This window comes from Pleurodeles waltl, chromosome 2_2, assembly GCF_031143425.1.
Source record: "Pleurodeles waltl isolate 20211129_DDA chromosome 2_2, aPleWal1.hap1.20221129, whole genome shotgun sequence".
Classification (NCBI taxonomy): domain Eukaryota; kingdom Metazoa; phylum Chordata; class Amphibia; order Caudata; family Salamandridae; genus Pleurodeles; species Pleurodeles waltl.
The window spans coordinates 14,023,791-14,037,662 of record NC_090439.1 but is presented as its reverse complement, the minus strand read 5'-3'; positions in this window follow the sequence as shown (position 1 = coordinate 14,037,662).

Below are 13,872 nucleotides of genomic sequence, written 5' to 3'. Positions count from 1 at the left end.
AAATTCCAATCTTAATGGTGTAGCCACTAAAGTATTGATTGCTGATAACCTCCTTAATATTTGCCCTTCTGTCTTTATCTAAAAACAAACATTTGGCCACATCAATTGACTCCACTGCATATAATAGAGTGGGTAAGATTTTGGACAGATACACAAACAAAAGATGAACAAGTGCCTCCGTCCCACAGCATTGTAATGTGCACCCTTCCCCTTGGCCTGTGATCATCCTATTAGATATGTGTTCTGAGTCAATTGATGTTCTACACATAATTTTCCCGAAGAAAGAATAAGATTTAACTATTTACAATATTTCCATGCCAATGTGCCAAGAATAGTTGGAATGGTTACCTCCTCTTTTACCATGGAAGCATAAAACCTTACTTTTGATTTTATTTATTTTCAAAAAGTGTGATCCAGCATAATGTTATAACGCAGTAAGAAGACTATTGAAGTCCTTAGGGGTTAAATCAAGGAGTACTATGTTGTCTGCAGAAATCAAGCACATCACTGGGAAATATTTGGACGACAACCCAACCCTTTACATAGGAAGCTAGGTATGTTAGATATATAAAGGGAAAGTAACAACAGTGTAAGCAGACACCCCTGCTTCAGGTTGTTTTTTGTAGGACTAGCCGCAGAAAGTCCCCAATCCCCGGTCCCTGCCTAAAAAATACCTGGCACCAGGTGGAGGAGTGTAGGGCAATAATTAAACACAATAAGGTTCTAGGCATTCCAAGTTTAGACATTTTTTTCCACAGGCTTGGGTGACCAACTTCTTTTTTTTTTTTTATACGCATCATTCACAAGCTGGACAGCATTTTTTGGGAGTTGTGTAGGATCCAACCAAAAACTGCTCAATCCAAGGACGAAGAAGGATTCTTTCACATATTTGCACCACGTAACCTTTTTCAGGGCTTGCGTGCTAACGAAAGTACTAAGCCCAGCTCTATATGGGCTAAATTTATCCGAGGACCGTAGCCTGAGCCAATAGGTCAACGGGCGTTAGGCGGCAATATGTGAAATAGGATAAAGGTTTAAATCCAACCGAATGGGTAAGGTTGGAGAGCTTGCAGGGATTTTTAATAGCATTTCAAAAAGGAGTTTTCAGCTTTCTCCAGATCGTTTAGAATGCACTACCCCCATAGCTCTGCGCCATATAATGTGCCACCCCTGGCCTGGGCTTTATAAATTTCTAGTGGAGAAGATATTGCAAAACTAGGGGATTTGGCAACATATCTCAAAATGCATCCCGATTTCTGTTTTAAACTCACAGCTGACTTAGCTTAGTGTGCCTTCCATTTCTGAGAGTTCTCCAACCTAAAACCCAAATAGTCAAAATCAAGGCCTCTCTTTCCAGATATATTTTTTTTCTAGCCTTTTTTTTAGGGTCACCAAACACCATATACTTGGTTTTGGAAGAATTTATTTCCAAACCATAGTCTTTACAAAAACATGTGAACTTATATAGCAGTTTGGTTAGGCCAGAGGCGGTTTGCGATAATAACAAAGTATCATCTGCAAAGATGGAGAAGGAATATGACAATCAGGTCTTAAGTTGTCGCCATGCATATTTCTAGCTACCAGAGACCAAAAGCGAAAAGAGTCTTTATCCCTAGCCACCATCAATAATTTCTGCCACGATGTTTCCTCCCATAAGTGTTTATTGGACTTAATAACAGATGTGTATTCTCGCCTAGCATGCATTATCTCGGTTCTGTCTTTCAATTTGATAGCTCGTAAGAGTTTACTCTTAGCATCCTTACATGGCTTGCCAAAGCACCTTAAGTTCAACTCTTTTCCCAATCGTTTGTTCCCACCACCGGATTTAATGAATAGCATGCTTACCACCGCAAATAAGTCCCCATGCAAATCCAACACTTCATTTGTGGAGTTCAAAGAAGAGACAGTGGGCAGTTGATAACTTAAAATTAATTTGCAAAATTTCCCCCATAGTTTAGATGAACCTCTAAAAGAGTCCCATTTCAAGGTACGTTTATTGGAAGACATTTCTAAGGGGAGAGAAACTACATGAGGTGGTCGAACAGAATTTCCCAAAAGAAGTTGGCTATCACAAGTTATAATAAGAGGGGCGTGGTCGCTATTATATTGGTCACCCACATTGAGGTCTAAAACAGTATACCACAGCCTCACATCAATTAGTATGAGGTCAAGTATACTGCTATAGGACCCTCTAAAATACGTAGATTTGGAAGGGTTATCGGATGGAAAATGGCCATTTCCTGGACGAAAACCATAAGTTAACATAAGGTCGATGATTTGCAAAGCCCTGGCATTGGACTTTGGATGTTTTCTCTGGGCTACATATGGGGGAATATTCCATACACTATCCTCTATCTGTGTAGCTTCTGAGAATGCAGAATTGAGTTCCAGCATTACATTAAAATCCCCGGCAATAATAATACAGTGAGTCGTGTTGTAGTCTGACAAAAAAGCGTTCAAAATCTGTATAGTTTTAGATGGTTGGTTATGGTGGGCAGGTCTATTATATACATTGACAAATAGCAAGGGTAAATCTTGCTTTGTCTGAATAGACAGAGCTAATATATCAAGTGAATCCACATAGAGTTCTCTAGCTTCACCCACATCCGATATTCTTAGCCATGTAATAAGCCCTCATGCTGCTCTTCCCGCAGGGGACCGCCAGGCTACCTTGCAAAAGAAGTAAACCCATGTCTATGTATATTTGTGATAGCCCATGATTCTTGAAAGAGACACATACTAAACTTATCTATAAACAGCCACCAGTCGGCATCAACTATTTTATTTCTAATCCCAGCCACATTCCATGTAAAAAATTTAAGGTCAGTAGCTTATGGACCCTAGGATTTTCCTGGGGGATATCAGGTAAGCTCACCCCATATTGGGTGCTGGGAGAATGATATTTTAGAGCTAATATCTTCAAGGGGCAATGCTGGAATCCTCTGTAAAAGGGGATCTGTAAGCTGACCATTAGCTGTGATTACAATGGATTTAGGGTGCGATAAGCTTCTATCTTTTGGGCTTGTCCTAGCACATAGTCAATCAATGTCTGATAAAACCTCTGAGGGGTCTAGGACAGCTAGGCAAGATCGATGCTCTATAAAATCATATTTCCTAGTTTGTGTGTTCAGCAGATGAGCCCCCTTCCCTAGGTGCACAGCTTTGGGTTTAGGCTTTTCCAATGAATCACCACCAACCGTGGAGGGCCTATTACTAGCACAGAAAGGGGTTACATTCTACATAGGCTCAGGGCAGATGTTTTGAAGGTAAATACTTGAGGCATTTTGCATGGGGAAACGGGCTTCCATGGATAACAATCCCTTTACCAAACTTGGACTGGCTAGGTTTAATCTGACAAAGTCCCACTGGCCTGGCTGGTCAGTGTAACCTTTGGCCGAAATTATATCAGAATAAATAATAGAACAACATTGTCTAGAATGTCTTAGCCAATTCACAACCTTGTTTTTCAGAGATACATCATCTTCATGCAAGTTCGGGGATAAAGGGGGTACCTTGCACATATATAAAAAGTTGGTCGTGGTAGGACGTGTACAAGGTTGATGAACTGCCATGGAGTCCCACTTCAATTTGGGTCGCCGGCTTATCCTTGAAGGTACACTAGATGGTGCACTGGGACGCAAAGACTCATAGTGCTTGAATGGGGCTTCACTTGTATCGTGTAGTGGCCAAGGCCAATCGCTAGGACCAGCTACATTCATGGCAGGATTGGGGAGCAAAGGTGAAGGAGCAGTAGTGCTCATCCGAGGTTTATTTTGTGAAGATACTAAAGCCCCCGACGGGCTAATAACACGCAGGAACGATAATACTTCTGCTAACGCTTGTTTTAGGTCCCTAACTTCTTCTTGTAGACCCAGCACAACGGAGGTAAACTCCTTTTGGGAGGAAACCACGGAGGATAAACAGTCCGAAGTTTGAAAATTCAGAAGCGGGTTCCCGGAGAGGCCAAGGGGAGGAAACGGTTTGAGCATGGAATATTATGGACGATCGCAGTGTCTGGTGTAGTATCGTCTGGTACCAGGTGAAATAAAGTCTGTTCAGTTAGTATAGCATCTGGGCCATCAAGCTGGGATCCAGATGCTACCGAGATAACTTCCTTGGAACTGCAATTCCCCTTGGACGAACAACTTGGAAGGAGGAAAGGGTCAAGGGGGCCAGATTAGCGCCTTTTCTGTGGAAACTTCATTTCTTTTTGTTTAATTATAGATTCAACCTCCTCAATCAAGTTATCAATCTCATTGGTTACACAATTATTAGGAGCCTTCGATGGTTTGTGAAGTCACTGTAGTTTAGGTTTCACCGAGGCCATATTTGGGCTTCCTTTCGCCTTGCGCTTTATTATGGGAGCTAAAGTCTGCGATAATGTGAAACCCCAGCAGAGTCTCAGTGATTTCCTACCTTAAAGTCAAGAGGGATGGCCCAGCCCGGCCTCACTCAGTCTCAGATGGGCGTCTCATGTCCGGACCCCCTCAGTCGACGGCAAAGGCTCCTGGGACTTGGAGTCCCACCAGGAGCTGCAGGAGCGGCCAACTTTATCAAAAGCTGTGGAAAAGTCGATGAAGGTGGCATACACTAGGGAACCCCTGAAAGATATTTTTCAGTAGTAAGTTGCAGTGTGACAATGTTATTTAAAGTGCCGTGCCTTTTTCTAAAGCCTGATTGCTCTAATGGTATAGTTGTGTTATTCTCCACCCAGGTATTAAGTTGCTCCAGTAAGCTCCTAGTAATAGTGGTAGATAATAGGCAAATTACAGACACCATTTTTATATAATGTGACAGCGATGGATCATTGCCCAAAGTTTTGTTTCCCTTTTTATGACCAAAATCAGGACTTCATCTGGGCCCATTACACCAGAAGACCAGATTGAACAGGTCAAAGTCTCAATCTTATCAATGGAGTGTGTGTCATAACTAGCTATGACCAACTCAGAGCCTGTGGGGAGATCTCCAAGACAGAATTCAACGCCTGGATTATCTGTATATAATTCCATGATAAATCTTCCCGATATAGTCTCACTCAGGGAGATGGGCAATATCTCACTTTTGACCCACAAGGGTCTACAACACTTTCACCAAATGTTCTTGCATTTTTTCTGAATGCGGCTTCTCTTAAAACAATACATTTACGTCCTCAATTCTGTATTTTAAATCAATCATTAAATGACTTCTTCTCCTCTGCAGTAAAGATATCCTTTGAGAAAGAGATTAATTGAATTCTAATCAATCTATTCATTTCTTAAATTCAAAATGAGAAGAGGAAAGTACAAAGGTTTATGAGAAGACTTACGTCTGATTTAAAGTTTGGTGAAGGAGGTTACTCCGTCACAAATGTGACAGATATCCTGTCTTCCATATTACAATTCCATTATAGCCTATAGAACCTGTAATTTGACACATGGGATATCCGTCACATTTGTGACAGACTAACCCCTCCACAAACTCTAACAGGCACTTAGTATGGATCTGAAAGTCTTTCCTAACAATCTGCATCATAAATTTACAAAAAAAGTGACATACATCAGCTTTCCAGAGGCCTTTGTCATTGACTGCCCTTTCCAAAAGCCCTTTTAGGTTAGAGAGCCATATGGAAATATTTAGCATTCTATTAGAGTTCTTATTCAACTTAGAATTAGCACTATCAAATTTCCACGACCCCATTGAAGACATACTGACCTCTAAAGAAAAAAACCCTAAAGTTCTGTGATCACTAAGCGGGTTGTCTATAATTTTCAAATCATTTATACTATTATAGATTAAGAGGAAATGAGTTAATCAATTAGGGAAAAGCCCAGCAGAGATATATGAGCCTATTGTGTAGGTGAGTCAAGGACAAATGTACCATTTATACCAACATACTCATTCTTTCCTAATAGGCCAAGAAGTTAACAACATCTCTTATCTGTTTTCACTAATAAATGGTAAGTGGATTGGGGTGATATGTAATGCTTTTCTTTTTCAACATCAGCAAACAGGCAGCTAGAGTATTTAGAGACCTTACAATTTAGATCCCCAACTAAGATAACCTGAAGTTCACCCCGATATGAAACCTTGCTTAGAAAGGCAAAAGGGTTGGGTAGCAATTTATTATGATTTGAATCCAGAGGAATATAAATATTTCCAACTAAAATGGGATCTCTTCTACTTTCACCCAGGATTGGGACACTTTGTTTCAGCATGGAAAAGATTACAGGAATTCATAAACTATTATAAACCATTTTAAATGATTATTTAAAAGAATAGCTATTCATAACGTTGCATGCCCTTTCATAGCTGGAGTAGCATTACAGCTTAGTACAAACTAAACATCAAGAACAAGGTCAGAGGAGCACCAGATTTCCCGAATACAGATTACATTAGCCTTTAAGCTGTTTAAAAAAATCCTATTTCTCTAGTTTATAAGAATTAACAATGGGCCTGATGAAGCCGCCAACCAATTCCTGTCGTAGTTGGACTCTTGCTCTAGGCAAGACTGCTGGTTTAAGGATGACAGTACTTATGTTTGTAGGTGACTATGCCAGTCCTACAACAAGTCGCAACTGTCATCCCAACCCTCCCGGCTCACAAGCGGCACCTCACCAAAACCCCAAACAGTAAAAGGTGATCTGTGGCAGCCTTTACACATGGACTCAAGAGTGTGCCATCTCAGGGAGTGTCGTGGTTAAGCGGAGATTACCCCTTTCTCACATTAATAACATGTCTCATCCAAATACAGTCAATGAAGAAGATGCACTAAAGTTTCAATAGGTTTTATTTAGCAAAACTGCATTCTGTGATAAGTTGCATGGGCTGCAATGATTAGGATAATGAACAGTGCAAGAAACAGAATGGTAAAGACAAGAGTTATTAATACAAAGACCCCCACCATCTTGCAATAACATGAAAAGACATTAAGGGCCATATTTATACTTTTTGACGCAAAACTGCGCTATCGCAGTTTTGCGCCAAAAAGATTAGCGCCGGCTAACGCCATTCTGAAGCGCCATGCGGGCGCCGTATTTATTGAATGGCGTTAGCCGGCGCTAGCAGACCGGCGCTGCCTGGTGTGCGTGGAAAAAAACCACGTACACCAGGCAGCGCCGGCGTTGGGGAAAATGGCGTTAGGGCGTCTTAAAATGGGGCAAGTCAGGTTGAGGCAAAAAGTCGCCTCCACCCGATTTGCGCCATTTTTAACGATGCCCAGACGCCATTTAGATGACTCCTGTCTTAGTAAAGACAGGAGTCATGCCCCCTTGCCCAATGGCCATGCCCAGGGGACTTATGTCCCCTGGGCATGGTCATTGGGCATTGTGGCATGTAGGGGGGCACAAATCAGGCCCCCCTATGCCAAAAAAAAAATAAAAAAAAAAAAAAATTATACTTACCTGAACTTACCTGAATGTCCCTGGGGTGGGTCCCTCCATCCTTGGGTGTCCTCCTGGGGTGGGCAAGGGTGGCAGGGGGGGTCCCTGGGGGCATGGGAGGGCAGCTGTGGGCTCATTTTGAGCCCACAGGTCCCTTAACGCCTGCCCTGACCCAGGCGTTAAAAAGAGGCGCAAATGTGGGGGGTTTTGCCCCGCCCACTCCCGGGCGTGATTTTTGCCCGGGAGTATAACTACGACGCATTTGCGTCGCAGTCATTTTTTTAGACGAGAACGCCTACCTTGCATCTCATTAACGCAAGGAAGGCGTTCACGCAAAAAAATGACGCTCATTCCTCATACTTTGGCGCTAGACGCGTCTAACGCCAAAGTATAAATATGGCGTTAGTTTTGCGCCGAATTTGCGTCGAAAAAAACGACGCAAATTCGGCGCAAACGGAGTATAAATATGCCCCTAAGTGTGTAATATGTCCTAATACCCTAGCATGATAGGCCTAACCTCTAACCTGAAAGAGAGCTAGGTATGATAAAGCTAATCTGCCAAAGCCATGTCCATGAGAAGAGCCTCAACCCTTGTTACCTTGGAATGAGGTCTCTAGCTGAGACTCAGTAGGGACACAAAGGATGTGGCAGCGTCAAGGTGACGTGCAGCATCGATAGCAGCAATGGCATCTGGTCGGAATCCCTCTATCTGTTTAAGTGACGAATATTTATACAGATCTACTAGGACCGTGACGTAGGTTTGTTCCCAAACAATAGATAACAAGGCATGCTTGGGACGGTAATTAATATAAACAATTCTCTCGAAAGTGTGAAGAGGGAAAGTACCTAAAGTGAATACCTACAGTTTGTTTACCTTTGTCACTTGATATTGATGCCTTAGCGCGTTGACACTGATAATGCTAACTAAAACATGGGCCTAACTAAAAACAAGGCAGCCATCTTAAAAGATCTAATTAAATAAATGTGCTAAAACAGAGCAAGCTAAGTAGGGTAAAGGTCAATGTGTGAGTGGGGCACAAGTCTGCAAGTCAAAGGCTAACGTAACTCCTGTATCCCATTAGAACAAACTAGGGTTCACTACATTCCATTAAGAATGGTCATCCTCAATTATAGAAGGAGGAGATCTAGACCCTATAGTATCACGGTTAACGATCTATCTCACTCTATTCACTACCAAGACCTGTAGGAGCCTTGGATTTTCACTGAAAATCTCATATAAAGCAAAGGGGTGAAACTCCAGGAGAGAGCAGCTCAAGTTTTCATATTGTAGTTTATAGTTTTTAATTTCCGCAAATGCTAGAATTACACAAATCCCTCTACATTGAACAGAATCTCTACTCTGCAGGACCAGATTTGCAACTGCTTTGGAACTAAACAGAACCCTTGGTTTATTCACTGAATGGGTATACAATAGGATAACAAGGAAAATATCACTACTTTGAATCGTCTTTAGGTTCTCAAAATCCTCAAAATATGATGATTAAAAAAAAGCTGCTCAAAGTTAGATTTTGGTCAAATAAGGCTACAAAATTCAGCATAGAGGTAACTGCAGTCAAAGAGGAGAGAGAAGCATCATTTCCACCTGCTCATGCAATATTTGTATTATCTATTGGCTACACACAAAATGGTTTAGAGACTGAATTTAGGTTAGTTAATAATCAGTTGTGGGGGGAGGGAACAAGAACATCTACAGGTGATTGATTAAACAGTTCATTTTTGAGGGTGGGCTTCATTAACCCTCCAGACTTTTCTATTGACATTGTCAATTTTTTTAACCATAATCTGCTCCTTGTCAGTCCCACCATTTTCTTGAAAACAAAGTTTTGGGCCCTTTTTGTAAATTCTTTGTTTATTCTTTTTCCACAAACAGAGCTTTTTACTTTGACCATGTCTTTGGGCTGAATGAGTATCAGCTCTGCTTGATTTGGTAAGTTCTTTAAAACAAAAAATGGGAAAAGCATCCATCCTTGAGCAAGTAGCCTTCTCCTGTTAGCAGGGGGCAGCTGGTTTTGAGGAACCAAGATTAAAGAGGGTTTTTACAGTGTAAATAGGTCTTTCTTCATTCTGCTGCTTCTTAGTGGTCCTGGTAAGTGTCTTTTTTGGGGGTTTACCAGCTTGAGTACCACAATGTTTATGCCTGCATCATGCTTGCCTTCATTTCACCTGCAAGGACTATAGGGAAAGAGCTACCTCCAGGCACAGTGATTTACTGACTTGTAACCCACAATCGGTAGAGCCAAACTTAGGGGCATATTTATACTCCGTTTGCGCCGGAATTGCGTCGTTTTTTTTTACGCAATTTTGACGCAAAACTAACTCCATATTTATCCTTTGGCGTTAGACGCATCTAGCGCCAAAGTCCATGGAGTTAGCGTAATTTTTTAGCGTGGACACCTATTTAGCAGATGCTAAAAAACGGCGCAAAAGCGGCCGTACGTCATTTTTTTTGACCCGGCCACTCCCGGGCGTGATTTTTGCCCGGGAGTATAAATCCGACGCACATGCCTCGGAGTCTATTTTTTAGACGGGAACGCCTACCTTGCATATAATTAACGCAAAGTTGGTGTCCACGCTAAAAAATGACGCTAACTCCATGGACTTTGGCGCTAGACGCTTCTAACGCCAAAGTATAAATATGGAGTTGGTTTTGCGTCGAAATTGCGTTTAAAAAAACGACGCAATTCCGGCGCAAACGGAGTATAAATATGCCCCTTAGTGTAGAGGAGGACCTCTGCACCTACACTGGGCACATTTCTTCCTTTCCACTCATTTCTTATCAACTGCATAACCTGCATAACCTGATTAAGGGGGTGGGAGGTTCCTCCTCTCCCTTTCGACCCAACAGAACTTTCAGGATTGTAAGTAAGTATTTTAATTATCTTGAATGTGGTCTGTGCTATTGACTTTTTTCTAGAAAGACTAAGAAGGGCAATAAAATTCTTTGCAGTCACTTAAGGGATTCAGAAACTTGAACATATTAACCCTTGAGGTAACACAATAGATTCCCAAGTAACTCCAAATCACGGGTGACAGACGTTTGTGAGAAAGCAGATTATAGCTCTGTATGCATGCTGCTATAAAGCTTCATTCATGTTGTCTGTGATTAGCCAGTAGGAGTTGTGGGGTTGCTTATTGTGTTTGACAAGTGATATCTCAGATCAGTGTCAACATCCGGAAGAGTGAAATCCTCATTATGATGGTTGGAATCCTCCCCAGACCTAAATGTGTGGTATTCTTAACAAGCAACAGCAGGGGGTATAGGAAATCAAACTCTGTAATGTCTTTAAGCTCTGTGAAAACAGAGGATGCCCACACCTTTGGGTTAATGTCACCAAGTTCCAGGTCCTAAAAAAGTAAAAAATAGGGTTCAAACTCTTCATTAAATTTTAAAGAACATCCTTATTCCTGAGGGGGTTCGATTTAGTCTTTTTATAAGCCCTTAAATGAATCAGTCTTCCCTTCTGTGCTGTCATGTTGCTTCCTTAGTTATTCAGCGAGGATCAAAAGAGCGAAGTAAGAGGGAAGTAATCTGCACTTTCAGAAATGTTTTTAGGTTTAAGGGCTTCCTCAACAGCAGACAGGTGGAAAAATCTGTTTATGGAATACGACTACACTAGCCCATCAAACCTCACAATCGCATCAGCCTTATAGGTAGGTCCCAATACGAGCTCCAATAAAAGTTCAAAAGGCTCCAAGTAAAAGATTTGAACTCCAGCCACCACCACCACCAGCTACCAGCGACGGGAGGAGACCAAGCTCAAGACCTGCTGTAGGTTGGCCAAACAGCAAATCAGGGGGACTTAAGGTAAATTCACCCCCAAAATCTACAGAATAGCACTCACCAGCAACACACTCAGATGGCTCACACACCAGAATGGGGACAGGCTCCTCCTAGGCTCCTCAGTGTGAACAAGCCACACTGGCCCAATGCCAGCCTCTTCCATTCACTGTGGAGAGCGTAGTGCCAAGTGCACTTACTGCCTGCACCAAACAACTGCTTCGGGCCTTCGTGCTGTTTGCCTCTCATAAAAGTCTTCATAGGCTCCGGGTGATAGCAGTACCTTTGTGGTACTCGCCACAGGCTCCGCCTCTTGGGTTACTCCAAGTTTGCAGCTTCTGCTGCATTTGCCACCACTACTGGTGCCCTGCTTGCTACATACAGGCGGTGGCACACAGCTCAGCGGTTGCCAGCCTGCAGTGGCTCCTAGGGATTTGAATTAGAGCATGCCATCCCGTGCAGCTTATCTGCGCCTATACAATCTCACAACCTCTGTGGCCTTGGCCCAGAGCAGCTCCTGAGATACTCCTGAGAGATGCTGGGGTAGCCTGGAGCAGCCGGAGCATGCCAAGTCCTACTGCGTATCAGTTTGTCAACAACATGCCTGCACGTCTTATCACTTCCTCACTCTGTGATAAGCTAAGACCGTGCCCTACCAATATGACCATCATCAGCCAATCATATTTGACAAAAAAATCTAATGTGATTGCCAGGATTCACAATTTCCTGAATCATGATTGTAAAAGATCAGAGTTATGTTACCACTTCATAGTTCAGGCAACTTTTTAAAATGCCGATATATCAAAAACTATTGAATATACGTAGTGCAAAACAATAAAAGACACTTTCTGAATAAAGTTTTACTTTCATGCAAAGTTTGTTGAAAATCCGTCAAGGCACAAGCAACTTTTCTTCTGGAAGCTAAAATAGGGGAACACCTATTTTTTGGCTCCCCCTTACATTATTTCCTCCTGCACAGAACTGCATGAAAATTGGCATGCCTAGAGACTGCCAAATTTGGTGCTGATTATACATGGGAGGAAAAGTTATATGAATACTGTTGGACCTGACATGCCTTAGGGTGGTCACCCCTAAGTTTCTAACAAATACATAAAGAGACAGATTTACAAGACCCTATCACCATCAGAGCGTCACTTTTTGTTAGACTAAAGTGGGACAATGGCCTGTGCCATATTTATAAAGGTGGCATTAAGCCACTTTATGTGGCTTAAATCCATCTTGTAATTAAGGCCCTTCACACGCACCATTTTGCGTGGGGGTGTGCAATGCAGCACCAATCTAACGCCAACCCTGGGTGGTGTTAGAGTGGCGCAAGGAGGAGAAATGCTTTCATTTCTCCTCGTATTTTGCTCTCTCTATGTGTGCTGCATTCTGGAATCCGAAGGCATCTGATGCATTCACACATTTACAAGGCCGAGAATGCGTCACACTCCTACACCACCTCAGGGATGGCGTAAGAATGCCGCAACAGGGAGAAATATCTTCATTTCTTCCTGTTATATCTCTTTTATGTATGTGTGCTACATGATACAGCACACATAGAAAAAGGAAAACACCTCTTGTGATTGCTTTTGTGCAGGAAGGGTCCCTTACCACAACCTACATGTGTGGACAGTAGGGAGCATGTGGCACATGCCAGGAAGTAGTATGATGTAACAATGTCTCATGGTGCCACATGTACAAGCTGGAGGATGTCAAACAGGGATTTGACAAAGGGATACCAAGAAACACCTAACCACCACAAATCATGGGACCCATGGAGGAACTTATACTGAAGTGGGTTAGCCCACTGATGTGGGATTCATATGTAGGGACTTGCCACTAATCACAACACCACTACAATGTGGGGTGAGGCCCAACAATTGCTGTCTATAACAAAATAACATGTAGTACCCTTGGATATGGGCATGCATGATCGGCCTGTTGTAGGCATTTCAGAATGTATGTGCTGGTTAGGATCACTGTGTTCCACTTACCTCTGTACCCGGACTCAAAAGTGGGTAATCTGAGGAGGTCTGGCCACATACAATGGCGTGGGCATGAATTATATGATGTGTGACACTCTGCAAATAAACAACTTACATCAGGATGTTATGGTGGGAATGCAAGAGAGCCAAACTACACAGTAGGACAGACCCGTCCCCTCAGAGCAGGCACACAGTGCCTGTAAGAACAATCCATTATAAATGCAAATCTTGGGAAACTGGGCATCAACACCCATGTCCAACAGGAGTACAACATATCACTGTCCAACTCATGGCCCCATGTATGAGAAAATGATGTAACATGGTGCTAGCAGCTTGCCGTGCTGCATCAATTTGAAAGTGCACTGTACTTTCTTCCATGATGGTGTACTCACTGCTTCCTATAGCGCCAACACAGGCACCATTGCACCATGGTGCAGGTGTACCTGCATTGCAGAGATGAGTGCTCATTTACTGAAAGGGACACTTTCTTGAACTTGAACAATCATGAATGTCATCTTCCACATTCTTTATGTGCTGCAGAACGCAGCAAACATTGAAATAGGAAAACATGGCGACTAAAATGTCAGTTTTCTATGTTACACCACTTCAATGCCACGCATGAGGTTGTGTAGGAACGCATTACCAGATATCTAAATCTGGGGATGTTTCACATTCCTTTGGATTCCATGGGTGTTGCGGGGGAACACCCACAGAAACACCCAAGGAA